Source organism: Chiloscyllium punctatum, chromosome 20 (genome assembly GCF_047496795.1).
Source record: "Chiloscyllium punctatum isolate Juve2018m chromosome 20, sChiPun1.3, whole genome shotgun sequence".
Classification (NCBI taxonomy): Eukaryota; Metazoa; Chordata; class Chondrichthyes; order Orectolobiformes; family Hemiscylliidae; genus Chiloscyllium; species Chiloscyllium punctatum.
In genome coordinates, this window is record NC_092758.1 from 76,229,681 (window position 1) to 76,255,236 (window position 25,556).

A 25,556-nucleotide genomic window follows, 5' to 3' on the forward strand; every position below is an offset into this window, starting at 1 on the left:
AATTCCATACAATCCGTGTGGAAGAGAATCTCAACACACCCAGTGGATGAGAATTCCATACACTCCCTGTGGAAGAGAATCCCACCACTCTCTGTAGAAGAGAATCACAGTACTCTCTGAGGAAAAGAATCCCACCACTCCCAGTGCAAAGGAATTCCATACACTTCCTCTGGAAGAGTATCCCACCATCTCCGTAGAAAATAATCACACCACTCCCAGTGGAAGAGAATCCCATCACACCCAGTGGAAGATAATCCCACCACTCCAAGTGGATTAGAGTCACACCACTCTCTGTAGAAGAGAATCACACCACTCCCAATGGAAGAGAATCCCATCAGTCCTGGTGGAAGAGAATCCCACCATTCAGTGTGGAATAGAATCCCACACACTCCCACTGGAAGAGAATTCCATACACTCCATGTGGAAGAGTATTCCATCACTCTCTGTAGAAGAGAATCCCACCACACCCAGTGTAAGAGAATTCCATGCACTCCCTGTGCAAGAGAATCCCACCACCCTCTGTAGAAGAGAATCCCACCACTCCCAGTGGAAGAGAATCCCACCATGCTTTGCAGAAGATAATCCAACCACTGTCTGTAGAAGAGAATCCCACCATTTCCTGTGGCAGAGAATCCCATCACTCCCAGTGGACGAGAATCCCACGCACTCCCTATGGAAGATAATCCCACCACTCTCTGTAGAAGAGAATCCCACCACTCCCAATAGAAGAGAATCCTACCACTCCCAATAGAAGAGAATCCCAACACTTTCTGTAGAAGAGAATCACATCAATCCCAGTGGAAGAAAATCGCACCGCTCTCTGTAGAAGAGAATCCCACCACTCAATGTGGAAGAGAATACCACCACTGCCTGTAGAAGGGAATCACACTACTCTCTCTGGAAGAGAATCCCACCACTCCAAGTGGAAGAGAATTCCGTGCACTCCCTGTGGAAGATAATCCCACCACTCTCTTTAGAAGAGAATCCCACCACTCCCAGTGGAAGAGAATCCCACAATTCCCTGTGGAAGAGAATCCCACTCGTCCCAGTGGAAGAGAATCCTCCACACTCCCAGTGGAAGAGAATCCCACGATTCCCTGTGGAAGAGAACCCCACCACTCCCAGTGGAAGAGAATCACACCACTCTCTATGGAAGAGAATTCCATACACTCCCTGTAGAAGAGAATCCCACATGCTCCCAATTGTATAGAATCCCACACATTCCGTGTGGAAGAGATTCACACCACTCCCAGTGGAAGAGAATCCCACTACTCTCTGTAGAAGAGAATCCCATGACTCCCTGTGGAAGAGAATCCCACCACTCTCTGGAGAAGGGAATCCCACCACTCCCAGTGGAAGAGAATCCCACCACTTTCTGTAGAAGAGATTTCCACCACTCACAGTGGAAGAGAATCCCACCACTCTCTGTAGACGAGAATCGCACCACACTCAGTCGAAGAGAATCCCACCACTCCCACTGGAAGAGAATCCCACCTTTCCCATTGAAAGAGAAGTCCATACATTCCCTGTGAAAGAGAATTCTATACACTCACAGTGGTAGAGAATCCCACACACTCCCAGTGGAAGAGAATCCCACACACTCCGTGTGGAAGAGATTCCCACCACTCCCAGTGGAAGAGAATCCCACCACTCTGAGGAGAAGAGAATCACACCACTCCCTGTGGAAGAGAATCCCACCACTCTCAATGGAAGAGAATCCCAACGCTCTCAGTACAAGAGAATCCCACCACTCTCTGTGGAAGAGAATCCCACCACTCTCTGTCGAAGAGAATCCCACCATGCTTTGCAGAGGATAATCCAACCACTCTCTGTAGAAGAGAATCCCATCATTTCCTGTGGCAGAGAATCCCACTACTCCCAGTGGAAGAGAATCCCACACACTCCCTGCGGAAGAGAATCCCACCACTCGCAGTGGAAGAGAATTCCATATACTCCGAGAAACTCACCATTCCCAGTGGAAGTGAATCCCACCACTCTCTGAAGAAGAGAATCCCACCATTCTCAGTGGAAGAGAATCCCACCAATCCCACTGGAAGAGAATCCCACCACTCCCAGTGGAAGAGAAGTCCATACATTTCCTGTGAAAGAGAATCCCACCACTCCCTTTAGAAGAGAAACCCACCACTCCTAGTGAAAGAGCATCCCACATACTCGCAGTGGAAGAGAATCCCACACATTCCCTGTGGAAGAGAATTCCATACACTCATAGTGGAAGAGCATCCAACACACTCCATGTGGAAGATAATTCCATACACTCCGTGTGGAAGAGAATCCCACCACTCTCTGTAGAAGAGAATTACACCACTCGCAGTGGAAGAGAATTCCATACAATCCGTGTGGAAGAGAATCTCAACACACCCAGTGGATGGGAATTCCATACACTCCCTGTGGAAGAGAATCCCACCACTCTCTGTAGAAGATTTTCCCACCACTCCCAGTGCAAGAGAATTCCATACACTCCGTGTGGAAGAGAATGCCACCAGTCCCAGTGGAAGAGAATTCCATGCACTCCCTGTGGAAGAGAATCCCACCACTCTCTGTGGAAGAGAATTCCATACACTCCCAGTGGAAGAGAATCCCACACACTCCCAATGAAAGACAATCCCACACATTGCGTGTGGGAGAGATTCCCACCACTCCCAGTGGAAGAGAATCCCACCATGCTTTGCAGAGGATAATCCAACCACTCTCTGTAGAAGATAATCCCACCGTTTGCAATGGAAGAGAATCCCACCACTCTCAGGAGAAGAGAATCACACCACTCCCTGTGGAAGAGAATCCCACCACTCTCAATGGAAGAGAATCCCAATGCTCTCAGTACAAGAGAATCCCACCACTCTCTGTGGAAGAAAATCCCACCACTCTCTGTGGAAGAGAATCCCACCACTCCCAGTGGAAGAGAATCCACATGCTCCCAATTGTAGAGAATTCCATGCACTCCCTGTGGAAGAGAATCCCACACACTCATAGCGGAAGATAATTCCATACACTCCTTGTGGAAGAGAATCCCACCACTCCCAGTGGAAGAGAATCCCTCCACTCTCTGTGGAAGAGAATTACACCACTCCCAGTGGAAGAGAATTCCATACAATCCGTGTGGAAGAGAATCTCAACACACCCAGTGGATGGGAATTCCATACACTCCCTGTGGAAGAGAATCCCACCACTCTCTGTAGAAGCACACAACTCTGTGTGGAAGAGAATCCCACCACTCCCTGTTCAAGAGAATTCCATACACTCCCTGTGGAAGATAATCACACCACTCTCCATAGAAAAGAATCAAATCACTCCCAGTGTGAAGAGAATTCCATGCACTCCCTGTGGAAGAGAATCCCACCACTCTGTAGAAGAGAATCACAGTACTCTCTGAGGAAAAGATGCCCACCATTCCCAGTGCAAAAGAATTCCATACACTTCCTCTGGAAGAGTATCCCACCAGTCTCCGTAGAAAATAATCACACCACTCCCAGTGGAAGAGAATTCCATGTGCTCCCAGTGGAAGAGAATCCCACCACCCTCTGTAGAAGAGAATCCCACCACTCCCAGTGGAAGAGAATCCCACACATTCCGTGTGGAAGAGATTCCCACCACTCCCAGTGGAAGAGAATCCCACCACTCTCAGGAGAAGAGAATCACACCACTCCCTGTGGAAGAGAATCCCACCACTCTCAATGGAAGAGAATCCCACCACTCTCTGTCGAAGAGAATCCCACCATGCTTTGCAGAGGATAATCCAACCACTCTCTGTAGAAGAGAATCCCATCATTTCCTGTGGCAGAGAATCCCACTACTCCCAGTGGAAGAGAATCCCACACACTCCCTGCGGAAGAGAATCCCACCACTCGCAGTGGAAGAAAATTCCATATACTCCGAGAAACTCACCATTCCCAGTGGAAGTGAATCCCACCACTCTCTGTAGAAGAGAATCCCACCATTCTCAGTGGAAGTGAATCCCACCAATCCCACTGGAAGAGAATCCCACCACTCCCAGTGGAAGAGAAGTCCATACATTTCCTGTGAAAGAGAATCCCACCACTCCCTTTAGAAGAGAAACCCACCACTCCTAGTGAAAGAGCATCCCACACACTCGCAGTGGAAGAGAATTCCACACATTCCCTGTGGAAGAGAATTCCATACACTCATAGTGGAAGAGCATCCCACACACTCCATGTGGAAGATAATTCCATACACTCCGTGTGGAAGAGAATCCCACCACTCCCAGTGGAAGAGAATCCCTCCACTCTCTGTGGAAGAGAATTACACCACTCGCAGTGGAAGAGAATTCCATACAATCCGTGTGGAAGAGAATCTCAACACACCCAGTGGATGGGAATTCCATACACTCCCTGTGGAAGAGAATCCCACCACTCTCTGTAGAAGAGAATCACAGTACTCTCTGAGGAAAAGAATCCCACCACTCCCAGTGCAAAGGAATTCCATACACTTCCTCTGGAAGAGTATCCCACCATCTCCGTAGAAAATAATCACACCACTCCCAGTGGAAGAGAATCCCATCACACCCAGTGGAAGATAATCCCACCACTCCAAGTGGATTAGAGTCACACCACTCTCTGTAGAAGAGAATCACACCACTCCCAATGGAAGAGAATCCCATCAGTCCTGGTGGAAGAGAATCCCACCATTCAGTGTGGAATAGAATCCCACACACTCCCACTGGAAGAGAATTCCATACACTCCATGTGGAAGAGTATTCCATCACTCTCTGTAGAAGAGAATCCCACCACACCCAGTGTAAGAGAATTCCATGCACTCCCTGTGCAAGAGAATCCCACCACCCTCTGTAGAAGAGAATCCCACCACTCCCAGTGGAAGAGAATCCCACCATGCTTTGCAGAAGATAATCCAACCACTGTCTGTAGAAGAGAATCCCACCATTTCCTGTGGCAGAGAATCCAATCACTCCCAGTGGACGAGAATCCCACGCACTCCCTATGGAAGATAATCCCACCACTCTCTGTAGAAGAGAATCCCACCACTCCCAATAGAAGAGAATCCTACCACTCCCAATAGAAGAGAATCCCAACACTTTCTGTAGAAGAGAATCACATCAATCCCAGTGGAAGAAAATCGCACCGCTCTCTGTAGAAGAGAATCCCACCACTCAATGTGGAAGAGAATACCACCACTGCCTGTAGAAGGGAATCACACTACTCTCTCTGGAAGAGAATCCCACCACTCCAAGTGGAAGAGAATTCCGTGCACTCCCTGTGGAAGATAATCCCACCACTCTCTTTAGAAGAGAATCCCACCACTCCCAGTGGAAGAGAATCCCACAATTCCCTGTGGAAGAGAATCCCACTCGTCCCAGTGGAAGAGAATCCTCCACACTCCCAGTGGAAGAGAATCCCACGATTCCCTGTGGAAGAGAACCCCACCACTCCCAGTGGAAGAGAATCACACCACTCTCTATGGAAGAGAATTCCATACACTCCCTGTAGAAGAGAATCCCACATGCTCCCAATTGTATAGAATCCCACACATTCCGTGTGGAAGAGATTCACACCACTCCCAGTGGAAGAGAATCCCACTACTCTCTGTAGAAGAGAATCCCATGACTCCCTGTGGAAGAGAATCCCACCACTCTCTGGAGAAGGGAATCCCACCACTCCCAGTGGAAGAGAATCCCACCACTTTCTGTAGAAGAGATTTCCACCACTCACAGTGGAAGAGAATCCCACCACTCTCTGTAGACGAGAATCGCACCACACTCAGTCGAAGAGAATCCCACCACTCCCACTGGAAGAGAATCCCACCTTTCCCATTGAAAGAGAAGTCCATACATTCCCTGTGAAAGAGAATTCTATACACTCACAGTGGTAGAGAATCCCACACACTCCCAGTGGAAGAGAATCCCACACACTCCGTGTGGAAGAGATTCCCACCACTCCCAGTGGAAGAGAATCCCACCACTCTGAGGAGAAGAGAATCACACCACTCCCTGTGGAAGAGAATCCCACCACTCTCAATGGAAGAGAATCCCAACGCTCTCAGTACAAGAGAATCCCACCACTCTCTGTGGAAGAGAATCCCACCACTCTCTGTCGAAGAGAATCCCACCATGCTTTGCAGAGGATAATCCAACCACTCTCTGTAGAAGAGAATCCCATCATTTCCTGTGGCAGAGAATCCCACTACTCCCAGTGGAAGAGAATCCCACACACTCCCTGCGGAAGAGAATCCCACCACTCGCAGTGGAAGAGAATTCCATATACTCCGAGAAACTCACCATTCCCAGTGGAAGTGAATCCCACCACTCTCTGAAGAAGAGAATCCCACCATTCTCAGTGGAAGAGAATCCCACCAATCCCACTGGAAGAGAATCCCACCACTCCCAGTGGAAGAGAAGTCCATACATTTCCTGTGAAAGAGAATCCCACCACTCCCTTTAGAAGAGAAACCCACCACTCCTAGTGAAAGAGCATCCCACATACTCGCAGTGGAAGAGAATCCCACACATTCCCTGTGGAAGAGAATTCCATACACTCATAGTGGAAGAGCATCCAACACACTCCATGTGGAAGATAATTCCATACACTCCGTGTGGAAGAGAATCCCACCACTCTCTGTAGAAGAGAATTACACCACTCGCAGTGGAAGAGAATTCCATACAATCCGTGTGGAAGAGAATCTCAACACACCCAGTGGATGGGAATTCCATACACTCCCTGTGGAAGAGAATCCCACCACTCTCTGTAGAAGATTTTCCCACCACTCCCAGTGCAAGAGAATTCCATACACTCCGTGTGGAAGAGAATGCCACCAGTCCCAGTGGAAGAGAATTCCATGCACTCCCTGTGGAAGAGAATCCCACCACTCTCTGTGGAAGAGAATTCCATACACTCCCAGTGGAAGAGAATCCCACACACTCCCAATGAAAGACAATCCCACACATTGCGTGTGGGAGAGATTCCCACCACTCCCAGTGGAAGAGAATCCCACCATGCTTTGCAGAGGATAATCCAACCACTCTCTGTAGAAGATAATCCCACCGTTTGCAATGGAAGAGAATCCCACCACTCTCAGGAGAAGAGAATCACACCACTCCCTGTGGAAGAGAATCCCACCACTCTCAATGGAAGAGAATCCCAATGCTCTCAGTACAAGAGAATCCCACCACTCTCTGTGGAAGAAAATCCCACCACTCTCTGTGGAAGAGAATCCCACCACTCCCAGTGGAAGAGAATCCACATGCTCCCAATTGTAGAGAATTCCATGCACTCCCTGTGGAAGAGAATCCCACACACTCATAGCGGAAGATAATTCCATACACTCCTTGTGGAAGAGAATCCCACCACTCCCAGTGGAAGAGAATCCCTCCACTCTCTGTGGAAGAGAATTACACCACTCCCAGTGGAAGAGAATTCCATACAATCCGTGTGGAAGAGAATCTCAACACACCCAGTGGATGGGAATTCCATACACTCCCTGTGGAAGAGAATCCCACCACTCTCTGTAGAAGCACACAACTCTGTGTGGAAGAGAATCCCACCACTCCCTGTTCAAGAGAATTCCATACACTCCCTGTGGAAGATAATCACACCACTCTCCATAGAAAAGAATCAAATCACTCCCAGTGTGAAGAGAATTCCATGCACTCCCTGTGGAAGAGAATCCCACCACTCTGTAGAAGAGAATCACAGTACTCTCTGAGGAAAAGATGCCCACCATTCCCAGTGCAAAAGAATTCCATACACTTCCTCTGGAAGAGTATCCCACCAGTCTCCGTAGAAAATAATCACACCACTCCCAGTGGAAGAGAATTCCATGTGCTCCCAGTGGAAGAGAATCCCACCACCCTCTGTAGAAGAGAATCCCACCACTCCCAGTGGAAGAGAATCCCACACATTCCGTGTGGAAGAGATTCCCACCACTCCCAGTGGAAGAGAATCCCACCACTCTCAGGAGAAGAGAATCACACCACTCCCTGTGGAAGAGAATCCCACCACTCTCAATGGAAGAGAATCCCACCACTCTCTGTCGAAGAGAATCCCACCATGCTTTGCAGAGGATAATCCAACCACTCTCTGTAGAAGAGAATCCCATCATTTCCTGTGGCAGAGAATCCCACTACTCCCAGTGGAAGAGAATCCCACACACTCCCTGCGGAAGAGAATCCCACCACTCGCAGTGGAAGAAAATTCCATATACTCCGAGAAACTCACCATTCCCAGTGGAAGTGAATCCCACCACTCTCTGTAGAAGAGAATCCCACCATTCTCAGTGGAAGTGAATCCCACCAATCCCACTGGAAGAGAATCCCACCACTCCCAGTGGAAGAGAAGTCCATACATTTCCTGTGAAAGAGAATCCCACCACTCCCTTTAGAAGAGAAACCCACCACTCCTAGTGAAAGAGCATCCCACACACTCGCAGTGGAAGAGAATTCCACACATTCCCTGTGGAAGAGAATTCCATACACTCATAGTGGAAGAGCATCCCACACACTCCATGTGGAAGATAATTCCATACACTCCGTGTGGAAGAGAATCCCACCACTCCCAGTGGAAGAGAATCCCTCCACTCTCTGTGGAAGAGAATTACACCACTCGCAGTGGAAGAGAATTCCATACAATCCGTGTGGAAGAGAATCTCAACACACCCAGTGGATGGGAATTCCATACACTCCCTGTGGAAGAGAATCCCACCACTCTCTGTAGAAGATTTTCCCACCACTCCCAGTGCAAGAGAATTCCATACACTCCGTGTGGAAGAGAATGCCACCAGTCCCAGTGGAAGAGAATTCCATGCACTCCCTGTGGAAGAGAATCCCACCACTCTCTGTGGAAGAGAATTCCATACACTCCCAGTGGAAGAGAATCCCACACACTCCCAATGAAAGACAATCCCACACATTGCGTGTGGGAGAGATTCCCACCACTCCCAGTGGAAGAGAATCCCACCATGCTTTGCAGAGGATAATCCAACCACTCTCTGTAGAAGATAATCCCACCGTTTGCAATGGAAGAGAATCCCACCACTCTCAGGAGAAGAGAATCACACCACTCCCTGTGGAAGAGAATCCCACCACTCTCAATGGAAGAGAATCCCAATGCTCTCAGTACAAGAGAATCCCACCACTCTCTGTGGAAGAAAATCCCACCACTCTCTGTGGAAGAGAATCCCACCACTCCCAGTGGAAGAGAATCCACATGCTCCCAATTGTAGAGAATTCCATGCACTCCCTGTGGAAGAGAATCCCACACACTCATAGCGGAAGATAATTCCATACACTCCTTGTGGAAGAGAATCCCACCACTCCCAGTGGAAGAGAATCCCTCCACTCTCTGTGGAAGAGAATTACACCACTCCCAGTGGAAGAGAATTCCATACAATCCGTGTGGAAGAGAATCTCAACACACCCAGTGGATGGGAATTCCATACACTCCCTGTGGAAGAGAATCCCACCACTCTCTGTAGAAGCACACAACTCTGTGTGGAAGAGAATCCCACCACTCCCTGTTCAAGAGAATTCCATACACTCCCTGTGGAAGATAATCACACCACTCTCCATAGAAAAGAATCAAATCACTCCCAGTGTGAAGAGAATTCCATGCACTCCCTGTGGAAGAGAATCCCACCACTCTGTAGAAGAGAATCACAGTACTCTCTGAGGAAAAGATGCCCACCATTCCCAGTGCAAAAGAATTCCATACACTTCCTCTGGAAGAGTATCCCACCAGTCTCCGTAGAAAATAATCACACCACTCCCAGTGGAAGAGAATTCCATGTGCTCCCAGTGGAAGAGAATCCCACCACCCTCTGTAGAAGAGAATCCCACCACTCCCAGTGGAAGAGAATCCCACACATTCCGTGTGGAAGAGATTCCCACCACTCCCAGTGGAAGAGAATCCCACCACTCTCAGGAGAAGAGAATCACACCACTCCCTGTGGAAGAGAATCCCACCACTCTCAATGGAAGAGAATCCCACCACTCTCTGTCGAAGAGAATCCCACCATGCTTTGCAGAGGATAATCCAACCACTCTCTGTAGAAGAGAATCCCATCATTTCCTGTGGCAGAGAATCCCACTACTCCCAGTGGAAGAGAATCCCACACACTCCCTGCGGAAGAGAATCCCACCACTCGCAGTGGAAGAAAATTCCATATACTCCGAGAAACTCACCATTCCCAGTGGAAGTGAATCCCACCACTCTCTGTAGAAGAGAATCCCACCATTCTCAGTGGAAGTGAATCCCACCAATCCCACTGGAAGAGAATCCCACCACTCCCAGTGGAAGAGAAGTCCATACATTTCCTGTGAAAGAGAATCCCACCACTCCCTTTAGAAGAGAAACCCACCACTCCTAGTGAAAGAGCATCCCACACACTCGCAGTGGAAGAGAATTCCACACATTCCCTGTGGAAGAGAATTCCATACACTCATAGTGGAAGAGCATCCCACACACTCCATGTGGAAGATAATTCCATACACTCCGTGTGGAAGAGAATCCCACCACTCCCAGTGGAAGAGAATCCCTCCACTCTCTGTGGAAGAGAATTACACCACTCGCAGTGGAAGAGAATTCCATACAATCCGTGTGGAAGAGAATCTCAACACACCCAGTGGATGGGAATTCCATACACTCCCTGTGGAAGAGAATCCCACCACTCTCTGTAGAAGAGAATCACAGTACTCTCTGAGGAAAAGAATCCCACCACTCCCAGTGCAAAGGAATTCCATACACTTCCTCTGGAAGAGTATCCCACCATCTCCGTAGAAAATAATCACACCACTCCCAGTGGAAGAGAATCCCATCACACCCAGTGGAAGATAATCCCACCACTCCAAGTGGATTAGAGTCACACCACTCTCTGTAGAAGAGAATCACACCACTCCCAATGGAAGAGAATCCCATCAGTCCTGGTGGAAGAGAATCCCACCATTCAGTGTGGAATAGAATCCCACACACTCCCACTGGAAGAGAATTCCATACACTCCATGTGGAAGAGTATTCCATCACTCTCTGTAGAAGAGAATCCCACCACACCCAGTGTAAGAGAATTCCATGCACTCCCTGTGCAAGAGAATCCCACCACCCTCTGTAGAAGAGAATCCCACCACTCCCAGTGGAAGAGAATCCCACCATGCTTTGCAGAAGATAATCCAACCACTGTCTGTAGAAGAGAATCCCACCATTTCCTGTGGCAGAGAATCCAATCACTCCCAGTGGACGAGAATCCCACGCACTCCCTATGGAAGATAATCCCACCACTCTCTGTAGAAGAGAATCCCACCACTCCCAATAGAAGAGAATCCTACCACTCCCAATAGAAGAGAATCCCAACACTTTCTGTAGAAGAGAATCACATCAATCCCAGTGGAAGAAAATCGCACCGCTCTCTGTAGAAGAGAATCCCACCACTCAATGTGGAAGAGAATACCACCACTGCCTGTAGAAGGGAATCACACTACTCTCTCTGGAAGAGAATCCCACCACTCCAAGTGGAAGAGAATTCCGTGCACTCCCTGTGGAAGATAATCCCACCACTCTCTTTAGAAGAGAATCCCACCACTCCCAGTGGAAGAGAATCCCACAATTCCCTGTGGAAGAGAATCCCACTCGTCCCAGTGGAAGAGAATCCTCCACACTCCCAGTGGAAGAGAATCCCACGATTCCCTGTGGAAGAGAACCCCACCACTCCCAGTGGAAGAGAATCACACCACTCTCTATGGAAGAGAATTCCATACACTCCCTGTAGAAGAGAATCCCACATGCTCCCAATTGTATAGAATCCCACACATTCCGTGTGGAAGAGATTCACACCACTCCCAGTGGAAGAGAATCCCACTACTCTCTGTAGAAGAGAATCCCATGACTCCCTGTGGAAGAGAATCCCACCACTCTCTGGAGAAGGGAATCCCACCACTCCCAGTGGAAGAGAATCCCACCACTTTCTGTAGAAGAGATTTCCACCACTCACAGTGGAAGAGAATCCCACCACTCTCTGTAGACGAGAATCGCACCACACTCAGTCGAAGAGAATCCCACCACTCCCATTGGAAGAGAATCCCACCTTTCCCATTGAAAGAGAAGTCCATACATTCCCTGTGAAAGAGAATTCTATACACTCACAGTGGTAGAGAATCCCACACACTCCCAGTGGAAGAGAATCCCACACACTCCGTGTGGAAGAGATTCCCACCACTCCCAGTGGAAGAGAATCCCACCACTCTGAGGAGAAGAGAATCACACCACTCCCTGTGGAAGAGAATCCCACCACTCTCAATGGAAGAGAATCCCAACGCTCTCAGTACAAGAGAATCCCACCACTCTCTGTGGAAGAGAATCCCACCACTCTCTGTCGAAGAGAATCCCACCATGCTTTGCAGAGGATAATCCAACCACTCTCTGTAGAAGAGAATCCCATCATTTCCTGTGGCAGAGAATCCCACTACTCCCAGTGGAAGAGAATCCCACACACTCCCTGCGGAAGAGAATCCCACCACTCGCAGTGGAAGAAAATTCCATATACTCCGAGAAACTCACCATTCCCAGTGGAAGTGAATCCCACCACTCTCTGAAGAAGAGAATCCCACCATTCTCAGTGGAAGAGAATCCCACCAATCCCACTGGAAGAGAATCCCACCACTCCCAGTGGAAGAGAAGTCCATACATTTCCTGTGAAAGAGAATCCCACCACTCCCTTTAGAAGAGAAACCCACCACTCCTAGTGAAAGAGCATCCCACATACTCGCAGTGGAAGAGAATCCCACACATTCCCTGTGGAAGAGAATTCCATACACTCATAGTGGAAGAGCATCCAACACACTCCATGTGGAAGATAATTCCATACACTCCGTGTGGAAGAGAATCCCACCACTCTCTGTAGAAGAGAATTACACCACTCGCAGTGGAAGAGAATTCCATACAATCCGTGTGGAAGAGAATCTCAACACACCCAGTGGATGGGAATTCCATACACTCCCTGTGGAAGAGAATCCCACCACTCTCTGTAGAAGATTTTCCCACCACTCCCAGTGCAAGAGAATTCCATACACTCCGTGTGGAAGAGAATGCCACCAGTCCCAGTGGAAGAGAATTCCATGCACTCCCTGTGGAAGAGAATCCCACCACTCTCTGTGGAAGAGAATTCCATACACTCCCAGTGGAAGAGAATCCCACACACTCCCAATGAAAGACAATCCCACACATTGCGTGTGGGAGAGATTCCCACCACTCCCAGTGGAAGAGAATCCCACCATGCTTTGCAGAGGATAATCCAACCACTCTCTGTAGAAGATAATCCCACCGTTTGCAATGGAAGAGAATCCCACCACTCTCAGGAGAAGAGAATCACACCACTCCCTGTGGAAGAGAATCCCACCACTCTCAATGGAAGAGAATCCCAATGCTCTCAGTACAAGAGAATCCCACCACTCTCTGTGGAAGAAAATCCCACCACTCTCTGTGGAAGAGAATCCCACCACTCCCAGTGGAAGAGAATCCACATGCTCCCAATTGTAGAGAATTCCATGCACTCCCTGTGGAAGAGAATCCCACACACTCATAGCGGAAGATAATTCCATACACTCCTTGTGGAAGAGAATCCCACCACTCCCAGTGGAAGAGAATCCCTCCACTCTCTGTGGAAGAGAATTACACCACTCCCAGTGGAAGAGAATTCCATACAATCCGTGTGGAAGAGAATCTCAACACACCCAGTGGATGGGAATTCCATACACTCCCTGTGGAAGAGAATCCCACCACTCTCTGTAGAAGCACACAACTCTGTGTGGAAGAGAATCCCACCACTCCCTGTTCAAGAGAATTCCATACACTCCCTGTGGAAGATAATCACACCACTCTCCATAGAAAAGAATCAAATCACTCCCAGTGTGAAGAGAATTCCATGCACTCCCTGTGGAAGAGAATCCCACCACTCTGTAGAAGAGAATCACAGTACTCTCTGAGGAAAAGATGCCCACCATTCCCAGTGCAAAAGAATTCCATACACTTCCTCTGGAAGAGTATCCCACCAGTCTCCGTAGAAAATAATCACACCACTCCCAGTGGAAGAGAATTCCATGTGCTCCCAGTGGAAGAGAATCCCACCACCCTCTGTAGAAGAGAATCCCACCACTCCCAGTGGAAGAGAATCCCACCTTGCTTTGCAGAAGATAATCCAACCACTGTCTGTAGAAGAGAATCCCACCATTTCCTGTTGCAGAGAATCTCACCACTCCCAGTGGACGAGAATCCCACGCACTCCCTATGGAAGATAATCCCACCAGGTCCAGTGGAAGAGAATCCCACCACTCTCTGTAGAAGAGAATCCCACCACTCCCAATAGAAGAGAATCCTACCACTCACTGTAGAAGAGAATCCCACCACGCTCTGTGGAAGAGAATCCCAACACTTTCTGTAGAAGAGAATCACATCAAACCCAGTCGAAGAAAATCGCACCGCTCTCTGTAGAAGAGAATCCAACCACTCAATGTGGAAGAGAATACCACCACTGCCTGTAGAAGAGAATCACACTACTCTCTCTGGAAGAGAGGCCCACCACTCCCAGTGGAAGACAATTCCATGCACTCCCTGTGGAAGAGTATCCCACCACTCTCCGTAGAAAAGAATCCCACCACTCCCAGTGGAAGAGAATTCCGTGCTTTCCCTGTGGAAGATAACCCCACCACTCTCTGTAGAAGAGGATCCCACCACTCCCAGTGGAAGAGAATCCCACTTGTCCCAGTGGAAGAGAATCCCAGACACTCCCAGTGGAAGAGAATCCCACGATTCCCTGTTGAAGAGAACCCCACCACTCCCAGTGGAAGAGAATCCCACCACTCTCTGCAGAAGAGAATCCCATACACTCTGTGAAAGAGAATCCCACACACTCCCAGTGGAACAGAATCCCACCACTCTCTGGAGAAGAGAATTCCATACACTCACAGTGGAAGAGCATCCCACACACTCACTGTGGAAGAGAATCCCACCTCTCCCTGTAGAAGATAATCCCACCACTCCCAGTGGAAGAGAAGTCCATGCACTCCCTGTGGAAGAGAATCCCACCACTCTCTATAGAAGAGAATCCCACCATTCCCAATGGAAGAGAATCCCACCACCTTCTGTAGAAGTTAATCCCACCACTCCCAGTGGAAGAGAATCCCACACACTCCCTGTGGAAGAGAATCCCACCACTCCCAGTGGAAGAGAATTCCATACATTCCCTGTGGCAGAGAATCCCACACCTCCCTGTCGAAGAGAAACCCGTTGTTCCCTGTGGAAGAGAATCCCACCACTCTCTGTAGAAGAGAATCACACAACTCTGTGTGGAAGAGAATACCACCACTCCCAGTGGAAGAGAATTCCATACATTCCCTGTGGCATAGAATCCCACACCTCCCTGTCGAAGAGAAACCCGTTGTTCCCTGTGGAAGAGAATCCCACCACTCTCTGTAGAAGAGAATCACACAACTCTGTGTGGAAGAGAATCCCACCACTCCCTGTTCAAGCGAATTCCATACACTCCCTGTGGAAGATAATCACACCACTCTCCATAGAAAAGAATCAAATCACTCCCAGTGGAAGAGAATTCCATGCACTCCCTGTGGAAGAGAATCCCACCTTGCTTTGCAGAAGATAATCCAACCACTGTCTGTAGAAGAGAATCCCACCATTTCCTGTTGCAGAGAATCTCACCACTCCCAGTGGACGAGAATCCCACGCACTCCCTATGGAAGATAATCCCACCAGGTCCAGTGGAAGAGAATCCCACCACTCTCTGTAGAAGAGAATCCCACCACTCCCAATAGAAGAGAATCCTACCACTCACTGTAGAAGAGAATCCCACCACGCTCTGTGGAAGAGAATCCCAACACTTTCTGTAGAAGAGAATCACATCAAACCCAATGGAAGAAAATCGCACCGTTCTCTGTAGAAGAGAATCCCACCACTCTCTGTAGAAGAGAATCCCACCACTCCCAATAGAAGAGAATCCTACCACTCACTGTAGAAGAGAATCCCACCACGCTCTGTAGAAGAGAATCCCAACACTTTTTGTAGAAGAGAATCACATCAAACCCAGTGGAAGAAAATCGCACCGCTCTCTGTAGAAGAGAATCCAACCACTCAATGTGGAAGAGAATACCACCACTGCCTGTAGAAGAGAATCACACTACTCTCTCTGGAAGAGAGGCCCACCACTCCCAGTGGAAGACAATTCCATGCACTCCCTGTGGAAGAGTATCCCACCACTCTCCGTAGAAAAGAATCCCACCACTCCCAGTGGAAGAGAATTCCGTGCTTTCCCTGTGGAAGATAACCCCACCACTCTCTGTAGAAGAGGATCCCACCACTCCCAGTGGAAGAGAATCCCACTTGTCCCAGTGGAAGAGAATCCCAGACACTCCCAGTGGAAGAGAATCCCACGATTCCCTGTTGAAGAGAACCCCACCACTCCCAGTGGAAGAGAATCCCACCACTCTCTGCAGAAGAGAATCCCATACACTCTGTGAAAGAGAATCCCACACACTCCCAGTGGAACAGAATCCCACCACTCTCTGGAGAAGAGAATTCCATACACTCACAGTGGAAGAGCATCCCACACACTCACTGTGGAAGAGAATCCCACCTCTCCCTGTAGAAGATAATCCCACCACTCCCAGTGGAAGAGAAGTCCATGCACTCCCTGTGGAAGAGAATCCCACCACTCTCTATAGAAGAGAATCCCACCATTCCCAATGGAAGAGAATCCCACCACCTTCTGTAGAAGTTAATCCCACCACTCCCAGTGGAAGAGAATCCCACACACTCCCTGTGGAAGAGAATCCCACCACTCCCAGTGGAAGAGAATTCCATACATTCCCTGTGGCAGAGAATCCCACACCTCCCTGTCGAAGAGAAACCCGTTGTTCCCTGTGGAAGAGAATCCCACCACTCTCTGTAGAAGAGAATCACACAACTCTGTGTGGAAGAGAATACCACCACTCCCAGTGGAAGAGAATTCCATACATTCCCTGTGGCATAGAATCCCACACCTCCCTGTCGAAGAGAAACCCGTTGTTCCCTGTGGAAGAGAATCCCACCACTCTCTGTAGAAGAGAATCACACAACTCTGTGTGGAAGAGAATCCCACCACTCCCTGTTCAAGCGAATTCCATACACTCCCTGTGGAAGATAATCACACCACTCTCCATAGAAAAGAATCAAATCACTCCCAGTGGAAGAGAATTCCATGCACTCCCTGTGGAAGAGAATCCCACCACTCTCTGTAGAAGAGAATCACAGTACTCTCTGAGGAAAAGATGCCCACCATTCCCAGTGCAAAAGAATTCCATACACTTCCTCTGGAGGAGTATCCCACCAGTCTCCGTAGAAAATAATCACACCACTCCCAGTGGAAGAGAATTCCATGTGCTCCCAGTGGAAGAGAATCCCACCACCCTCTGTAGAAGAGAATCCCACCACTCCCAGTGGAAGAGAATCTCACCTTGCTTTGCAGAAGATAATCCAACCACTGTCTGTAGAAGAGAATCCCACCATTTCCTGTGGCAGAGAATCTCACCACTCCCAGTGGACAAGAATCCCACGCACTCCCTATGGAAGATAATCCCACCACGTCCAGTGGAAGAGAATCCCACCACTCTCTGCAGAAGAGAATCCCACCACTCCCAATAGAAGAGAATCCTACCACTCACTGTAGAAGAGAATCCCACCACTCACTGTAGAAGAGAATCCCAACACTTTCTGTAGAAGAGAATCACATCAAACCCAGTGGAAGAAAATCGCACCGCTCTCTGTAGAAGAGAATCCAACCACTCAATGTGGAAGAGAATACGACCACTGCCTGTAGAAGAGAATCACACTACTCTCTCTGGAAGAGAGGCCCACCACTCCCAGTGGAAGACAAATCGATGCACTCCCTGTGGAAGAGTATCCCACCACTCTCCGTAGAAAAGAATCCCACCACTCCCAGTGGAAGAGAATTCCGTGCTTTCCCTGTGGAAGATAACCCCACCACTTTCTGTAGAAGAGGATCCCACCACTCCCAGTGGAAGAGAATCCCACACATTCCCTGTGGAAGAGAATTCCATACACTCATAGTGGAAGAGCATCCCACACACTCCATGTGGAAGATAATTCCATACACTCCGTGTGGCAGAGAATCCCACCACTCCCAGTGGAAGAGAATTCCATACATTCCCTGTGGAAGAGAATCCCACCCCTCCCTGTCGAAGAGAAACCCGTTATTCCCTGTGGAAGTGAATCCCACCACTCTCTGGAGAAGAGAATCCCACCACACTCAGTGGAAAAGAATGCCACCACTCCCACTGGAAGAGAATCCCACCACTCCCATTGAAAGAGAAATCCATACATTCCCTGTGAAAGAGAATTCTATACACTCACAGTGGAAGAGAATCCCACACACTCCCAGTGGAAGAGAATCCCACACATTCCGTGTGGCAGAGATTCCCACCACTCCCAGTGGAAGAGAATCCCACCACTCTCAGGAGAAGAGAATCACACCACTCCCTGTGGAAGAGAATCCCACCACTCTTAATGGAAGAGAATCCCAACGCTCTCAGTACAAGAGAATCCCACCAGTCTCTGTGGAAGAGAATCCCACCAGTCTCTGTGGAAGAGAATGCCACCACTCCCAGTGGAAGAGAATCCCACCATGCTTTGCAGAGGATAATCCAACCACTCTCTGTAGAAGAGAATCCCATCATTTCCTGTGGCAGAGTATCCCACCACTCCCAGTGGAAGAGAATCCCACACATTCTGTGTGGAAGAGATTCCCACCACTCCCAGTGGAAGAGAATCCCACCACTCTCAATGGAAGAGAATCCCAATGCTCTCAGTACAAGAGAATCCCACCACTCTCTGTGGAAGAGAATCCCACCACTCTCTGTCGAAGAGAATCCCACCATGCTTTGCAGAGGATAATCCAACCACTCTCTGTAGAAGAGAATCCCATCATTTCCTGTGGCAGAGAATCCCACTACTCCCAGTGGAAGAGAATCCCACACACTCCCTGCGGAAGAGAATCCCACCACTCGCAGTGGAAGAAAATTCCATATACTCCGAGAAACTCACCATTCCCAGTGGAAGTGAATCCCACCACTCTCTGTAGAAGAGAATCCCACCATTCTCAGTGGAAGAGAATCCCACCAATCCCACTGGAAGAGAATCCCACCACTCCCAGTGGAAGAGAAGTCCATACATTTCCTGTGAAAGAGAATCCCACCACTCCCTTTAGAAGAGAAACCCACCACTCCTAGCGAAAGAGCATCCCACATACTCGCAGTGGAAGAGAATCCCACACATTCCCTGTGGAAGAGAATTCCATACACTCATAGTGGAAGAGCATCCCACACACTCCATGTGGAAGATAATTCCATACACTCCGTGTGGAAGAGAATCCCACCACTCCCAGTGGAAGAGAATTCCATACATTCCCTGTGGAAGAGAATCCCACCCCTCCCTGTGTAAGAGAAACCCGTTATTCCCTGTGGAAGTGAATCCCACCACTCTCTGTAGAAGAGAATCCCACCACGCTCAGTGGAAAAGAATGCCACCACTCCCACTGGAAGAGAATCCCACCACTCCCATTGAAAGAGAAATCCGTACATTCCCTGTGAAAGAGAATTCTATACACTCACAGTGGAAGAGAATCCCACACACTCCCAGTGGAAGAGAATCCCACACATTCCGTGTGGAAGAGATTCCCACCACTCCCAGTGGAAGAGAATCCCACCACTCTCAGGAGAAGAGAATCACACCACTCCCTGTGGAAGAGAATCCCACCACTCTTAATGGAAGAGAATCCCAACGCTCTCAGTACAAGAGAATCCCACCAGTCTCTGTGGAAGAGAATGCCACCAGTCCCAGTGGAAGAGTATCCCACCACTCCCAGTGGAAGAGAATCCCACCATGCTTTGCAGAGGATAATCGAACCACTCTCTGTAGAAGAGAATCCCATCATTTCCTGTGGCAGAGTATCCCACCACTCCCAGTGGAAGAGAATCCCACACACTCCCTGCGGAAGAGAATCCCACCACTCGCAGTGGAAGAGAATTCCATACACTCGTAGTGGAAGAGCATCCCACACACTCCCAGTGGAAGATAATTCCATCCACTCCGAGAAACTCACCATTCCCAGTGGAAGTGAATCCCCCCACTCTCTGTAGAAGAGAATCCCACCATTCTCAGTGGAAGAGAATCCCACCACTCCCACTGGAAGAGAATCCCACCACTCCCAGTGGAAGAGAAGTCCATACATTTCCTGTGAAAGAGAATCCCACCACTCCCTTTAGAAGAGAAACCCACCACTCCTAGTGAAAGAGCATCCCACACACTCGCAGTGGAAGAGAATCCCACACATTCCCTGTGGAAGAGAATTCCATACACTCATAGTGGAAGAGCATCCCACACACTCCATGTGGAAGATAATTCCATACACTCCGTGTGGAAGAGAATCCCACCACTCCCAGTGGAAGAGAATCCCTCCACTCTCTGCGGAAGAGAATTACACCACTCCCAGTGGAAGAGAATTCCATACAATCCGTGTGGAAGAGAATCTCAACACACCCAGTGGATGGGAATTCCATACACTCCCTGTGGAAGAGAATCCCACCACTCTCTGTGCTACCGTGGGCGGCACGGTGGCACAGTGGTTAGCACTGCTGCCTCACAGCGCCGGAGACCCGGGTTCAATTCCCGCCTCAGGTGACTGACTGTGTGGAGTTTGCACGTTCTCCCTGTGTCTGCGTGGGTTTCCTCCGGGTGCTCCGGTTTCCTCCCACAAGCCAAATATGTGCGGGTCAGGTGAATTGGCCATGCTAAATTGCCCGTAGTGTTAGGTAAGGGGTCAATGTAGGGGTATGGGTGTGTGCGCTTCTGTGGGGCGGTGTGGACAGTGTTTCCACACTGTAAGTAATCTAATCTAATCTAATCTAAAAAGAGAATCCCACTCTTCCCAGTGCAAGAGAATTCCATACACTCCCTGTGGAAGATAATCCCAACACTCTCCGTAGAAAAGAATCAAATCACTCCCAGTGGAAGAGAATCCCACCACTCCCAGTGCAAAAGAATTCCATACACTTCCTCTGGAAGAGTATCCCACCAGTCTCCGTAGAAAATAATCACACCGTTCCCAGTGGAAGAGAATCCCACCACGCTCTGGAGAAGAGAATCACACCACTCCCTGTGGAAGAGAATCCCATCACACCCAGTGGAAGATAATCCCACCACTCCAAGTGGAAGACAGTCACACCACTCCCAATGGAAGAGAATCCCATCAGTCCTAGTGGAAGAGAATCCCATCATTCAGTGTGGAATAGAATCCCACACACTCCATTTGGAAGAGTATTCCATCACTCTCTGTAGAAGAGAATCCCACCACTCCCAGTGTAAGAGAATTCCATGCACTCCCTGTGGAAGAGAATCCCACCACCCTCTGTAGAAGAGAATCCCACCACTCCCAGTGGAAGAGAATCCCACCTTGCTTTGCAGAAGATAATCCAACCACTGTCTGTAGAAGAGAATCCCACCATTTCCTGTGGCAGAGAATCCCACCACTCCCAGTGGACGAGAATCCCACGCACTCCCTATGGAAGATAATCCCACCACGTCCAGTGGCAGAGAATCCCACCACTCTCTGTAGAAGAGAAACCCACCACTCCCAATAGAAGAGAATCCTACCACTCACTGTAGAAGAGAATCCCACCACGCTCTGTGGAAGAGAATCCCAACACTTTCTGTAGAAGAGAATCACATCAAACCCAGTGGAAGAAAATCACACCGTTCTCTGTAGAAGAGAATCCCACCACTCAATGTGGAAGAGAATACCACCACTGCCTGTAGAAGGGAATCACACTACTCTCTCTGGAAGAGAATCCCACCACTCCCAGTGGAAGAGAATTCCGTGCACTCCCTGTGGAAGATAATCCCACCACTCTCTGTAGAAGAGAATCCCACCACTCCCAATGGAAGAGAATCCCACAATTCCCTGTGGAAGAGAATCCCACTCGTCGCAGTGGAAGAGAATCCTACACACTCCCAGGCGAAGAGAATCCCACGATTCCCTGTGGAAGAGAACCCCACAATCCCAGTGGAAGAGAATCACACCACTCTCTCTTTGGAAGAGAATTCCATACACTCCCTGTAGAAGAGAATCCCACATGCTCCCAATTGTAGAGAATCCCACACATTCCGTGTGGAAGAGATTCAAACCACTCCCAGTGGAAGAGAATCCCACTACTCTCTGGAGAAGAGAATCCCATGACTCCCTGTGGAAGAGAATCTCACCACTCTCTGGAGAAGAGAATCCCACCACTCCCAGTGGAAGAGAATCCCACCACTTACTGTAGAAGAGAATTCCATCACTCACAGTGGAAGAGAATCCCACCACTCTCTGTAGAAGAGAATCCCACCACACTCTGTGGAAGAGACTCCCACACACTCCCAGTGGAACAGAATCCCACCACTCTCTGGAGAAGAGAATTCCATACACTCACAGTGGAAGAGCATCCCACACACTCACTGTGGAAGAGAATCCCACCTCTCCCTGAAGAAGATAATCCCACCACTCCCAGTGGAAGAGAAGTCCATGCACTCCCTGTGGAAGAGAATCCCACCACTCTCTGCAGAAGAGAATCCCACCACTCCCAGTGGAAGAGAATCCCACACACTCCCTGTGGAAGAGAATCCCACCACTCCCAGTGGAAGAGAAATCCATACATTCCCTGTGGAAGAGAATCCCACCCCTCCCTGTCGAAGAGAAACCCGTTATTCCCTGTGGAAGTGAATCCCACCACTCTCTGTAGAAGAGAATCGCAACACACTCAGTGGAAGAGAATCCCACCACTCCCATTGAAAGAGAAGTCCATACATTCCCTGAGAAAGAGAATTCTATACACTCACAGTGGAAGAGAATCCCACACACTCCCAGTGGAAGAGAATCCCACACATTCCGTGTGGAAGAGATTCCCACCACTCCCAGTGGAAGAGAATCCCACCACTCTCAGGAGAAGAGAATCACACCACTCCCTGTGGAAGAGAATCCCACCACTCTCAATGGAAGAGAATCCCAACGCTCTCAGTATAAGAGAATCCCACCACTCTCTGTGGAAGAGAATCCCACCACTCTCTGTGGAAGCGAATGCCACCAGTCCCAGTGGAAGAGTATCCCACCACTCTCTGTCGAAGAGAATCCCACCACTCTCAGTGGAAGAGAATTCCTTGCACTCCCTGTGGAAGAGAATCCCACCACTCTCTGTAGAAGAGAATTCCACCACTCCCAGTGGAAGAGAATCCCACCATGCTTTGCAGAGGATAATGCAACCACTCTCTGTAGAAGAGAATCCCATCATTTCCTGTGGCAGAGAATCCCACCACTCCCAGTGGAAGAGAATCCCACACACTCCCTGCGGAAGAGAATCCCACCACTCCCAGTGGAAGAGAATCCCACACACTCCCTGTGGAAGAGAATCCCACCACTCACTGTAGAAGAGAATCCCACCACTTTCTGTAGAAGAGAATCCCAAAACTTTCTGTAGAAGAGAATCACATCACTCCCAGTGGAAGAAAATTGCACCACTCTCTGTAGAAGAGAGTCCCACCACTCAAGGTGGAAGAGAATCCCACCACTCTCTGTAGAAGAGAATCACACTACTCTCTGTGGAAGAGAAGCCCACCACTCCCAGTGGAAGACAATTCCATGCACTCCCTGTGGAAGAGTATCCCACCACTCTCCATCAAAAAGAATCACATCACTCCCAGTGGAAGACAATTCCATGCACGCCCTGTGGAAGATAATCCCACCACTCTCTGTAGTAGAGAATCCCACCACTCCCAGTGGAAGAGAATCCCACGATTCCCTGTGGAAGAGAATCCCACTAGTCCCAGTGGAAGAGAATCCCACACACTCCCAGTGGAAGAGAATCCCACGATTCCCTGTGGAAGAGAACACCACCCCTCCCAGTGGAAGAGAATCACACCACACTCTGTGGAAGAGACTTCCATACACTCCCTGTAGAAGAGAATCCCATGCACTCCCAGTTGTAGAGAATCCCACACATTCTGTGTGGAAGAGATTCCCATTACTCCCAGTGGAAGAGAATCCAACTACTCTCTGTAGAAGAGAATCCCACCACTCTCTGTGGAAGAGAATCCCACCACTCTCAGGAGAAGCGAATCCCACCACTCCCACTGGAAGAGATTCCCACCACTTTCTGTAGAAGAGAATCCCACCACTCACTGCAGAAGAGAATCCCACACACTCACTGTGGAAGAGAATCCCACCACTCTCTGTAGAAGAGAATTACACCACACTCTGTGGAAGAGAATCCCACACACCCCCAGTGGAACAATTTCCCAGCACTCCCTGTAGAAGAGAAACCCACCATTCCCTGTGAAAGTGAATCCCACCACTCTCAGTGGAAGAGAATCCCACCATTACCAGTGGAAGAGAATCCCACAGACTCCCTGTGGAAGGTAATTCCATACACTCACAGTGGAAGAGCATCCAACACACTCGCAGTGGAAGAGAATCCCACACATTCCCTGTGGAAGATAATCCCACCACTCACTGTAGAAGAGAAACCCACCACTCCTAGTGGAAGAGAATCCCACACACTGCCTGTGGAAGAGAATTCCATACACTCACAGTGGAAGAGCATCCCACACACTCCCAGTGGAAGAGAGTCCCACACATTCCCTGTGGAAGAGAATTCCATTCACTCATAGTGGAAGATAATCCCACACACACCACGTGGAAGAGAATTCCATACACTCTCTGTGGAAGAGAATTACACCACACCCAGTGGAAGAGAATTCCATACAATCCATGTGGAAGAGAATCCAACCACTCTCTGTAGAAGAGAAACCCACCATTCCCTGTGAAAGTGAATCCCAGCACCAGACTCAGTGGAAGAGAATCCCACCACTCCCAGTGGATGAGAATCCCACAGACTCCCTGTGGAAGGTAATTCCATACACTCGCAGTGGAAGAGCATCCAACACACTCGCAGTGGAAGAGAATCCCACACATTCCCTGTGGAAGATAATCCTACCACTCACTGTAGAAGAGAAACCCACCACTCCTAGTGGAAGAGAATCCCACACACTGCCTGTGGAAGAGAATTCCATACACTCACAGTGGAAGAGCATCCCACACACTCCCAGTGGAAGAGAATTCCATTCACTCCTAGTGGAAGATAATCCCACACACACCACGTGGAAGAGAATTCCATACACTCTCTGTGGAAGAGAATTACACCACACCCAGTGGAAGAGAATTCCATACAATCCATATGGAAGAGAATCCAACCACTCTCTGTAGAAGAGAAACCCACCATTCCCTGTGAAAGTGAATCCCAGCACCAGACTCAGTGGAAGAGAGTCCCACCACTCAAGGTGGAAGAGAATCCCACCACTCTCTGTAGAAGAGAATCACACTACTCTCTGTGGAAGAGAAGCCCACCACTCCCAGTGGAAGACAATTCCATGCACTCCCTGTGGAAGAGTATCCCACCACTCTCCATCAAAAAGAATCACATCACTCCCAGTGGA